This window comes from Scomber scombrus, unplaced genomic scaffold, assembly GCF_963691925.1.
Source record: "Scomber scombrus unplaced genomic scaffold, fScoSco1.1 SCAFFOLD_569, whole genome shotgun sequence".
Taxonomy (NCBI): Eukaryota; Metazoa; Chordata; class Actinopteri; order Scombriformes; family Scombridae; genus Scomber; species Scomber scombrus.
In genome coordinates, this window is record NW_026910624.1 from 1 (window position 1) to 2,500 (window position 2,500).

Sequence of the window (2,500 nt, forward strand, 5' to 3'; positions counted from 1 at the left end):
CAAAACAAATTATTTTCCAAAAGATTTCAGTGTTATGAATTCAGCGGTTTAAACTCTCATTTCAGCTGCAGTGTTTTTGTTTTTCAGTGCAGATTGTGCAGTTTGTGTAGTTTGTGCAGATTGTGCAGTTTGTGTGCAGATTGTGCAGATTGTGCAGTTTGTGCAGTTTGTGTAGTTTGTGCAGATTGTGCAGATTGTGCAGATTCTGTGCAGTTTGTGCAGATTGTGTGCAGATTGTGCAGTTTGTGCAGATTGTGCAGATTGTGTAGTTTGTGTGCAGATTGTGCAGATTGTGCAGATTGTGCAGATTGTGCAGTTTGTGCAGATTGTGCAGATTGTGCAGTTTGTGTGCAGATTGTGCAGATTGTGCAGATTGTGTAGTTTGTGCAGATTGTGTGCATCAGTGTGTGAACAGAGCTCTTCTATATTTTCTAAGTGGCTGAAAGTTGTGATGTAGATTTCTCTTCCTGCCTTCTGTCCGCGCTCCTTTATGCGTCTGACTCTCCTTTATTACAGAAATAAAACTTCCTGTTGGACCAAACTGAACCTCTGACTCTGTTCTTTATTATTCTGTAAATCTATATATCTGTAGGAAACCACGACTGAACATCTCCTACCATCCACTCTAATTCCAGTTTAAAAGTTTATCCTTTAACCCTCCTGTTGTCCTCAGGTCAAGGAAGGACAGGAGGAAGGAAGGAAGGAAGGAAGGAGAGAAGGAAGGAGAGAAGGAAGGAAGGAAGGAAGGAAGGAAGGAAGGAAGGAAGGAAGGAAGGAAGGAGGGAAGGAATGAAGGGAGGAAAGAAAGGAGGAAGGAAGGAAGGAAGGAAGGAAGGAAGGAAAGGAGTATGGACGAAAAGAGGAAGGAATTAAGGAGAGAATGCAGGGAGGAAGGAAAGGAGGAAAGAAAGGAGGAAGGAAGGAAGGACAGTAGGGAAGGAGGAGGGAGGGAGGGAGGAAGGAAAAAAGGAAGCAAGGAAGGATGGAAGGAAGTGAGGAAAGAAGTATGGAAGGAGGAGGGAGCAAAGAAACAAAGGAAAAAATAAGGAAAGAGGGAGGAAGGGAGGAAGGAAGGAAGGAAGGAAGGAAGGAAGGAAGGAAGGAACAGTCAAAAGAGACGGGGTCAATTTGACCCGGGAGGACGACAGGAGGGTTAAACACAAATAGATATTTATATAGATGATGCTGTTTCTTGTGTATATAATATAATATATTCTATTGTCTGTTCTGCACTGTGTAGATGTAAATATGTTTCTTTATTTAAATACCTAAAGTATAATTTACACTCAAATTTCTATTTCTATTCTTATTTTGTGCACATACCTAGATTAATGAGACTCTCACCTGTTAGAGAACTGAACTGTTTAATAAAAAGCTGTCCATATTAAAGCTCCATATTTAATAATCATATGAACAGCAGCTCTCACAGCAGATATCTGCGTCTCCTGAGGATCCGTACTGAGCTCGCTGCTCTGCTACTAAATATAAATCACCTCATGCTCTCGTCCATCTGCCGGTCTCTACATGTACGCTGATGACATCGCTCTCTCTCCACATGTACGCTGATGACATCGCTCTCTCTCCACATGTACGCTGATGACATCGCTCTCTCCACATGTACGCTGATGACATCGCTCTCTCCACATGTACGCTGATGACATCGCTCTCTCTCCACATGTACGCTGATGACATCGCTCTCTCCACATGTACGCTGATGACATCGCTCTCTCCACATGTACGCCGATGACATCGCTCTCTCCACATGTACGCCGATGACATCGCTCTCTCCACATGTACGCCGATGACATCACTCTCTCCACATGTACGCTGATGACATCGCTCTCTCTCCACATGTACGCTGATGACATCGCTCTCTCCACATGTACGCCGATGACATCGCTCTCTCCACATGTACGCCGATGACATCGCTCTCTCCACATGTACGCTGATGACATCGCTCTCTCCACATGTACGCTGATGACATCGCTCTCTCCACATGTACGCCGATGACATCGCTCTCTCCACATGTACGCCGATGACATCGCTCTCTCTCCACATGTACGCCGATGACATCGCTCTCTGCACATGTACGCCGATGACATCGCTCTCTCCACATGTACGCAGATGACATCGCTCTCTCCACATGTACGCAGATGACATCACTCTCTACATCCATGCATCACACATACAGCACGTAAACTCACTGAAGCTTTAACCAGTAAATCCAACAGTCGGATTCAGTCATGTTTTAACCTTCGTGACGTCCTTCCTCCCTCTTTTCCTTCCTTCTTCCTCCCTTCCTTCCTTGACTTGAGGACAACAGGAGGGTTAAAGGTAGAAAACTACAGTTAATGACGATGTTATTGACTTTAAATGGTAAATATGTGTTTTTAGTTTGTTAGTGAGAGTTTAAATGTTAGAGGTAAAACTTCTTAGAGCTGAAACAGTAAAGAGTAAGTTTCAGACGGCAGCAGAGTGAAAGCTGAATGTTATGTAACAG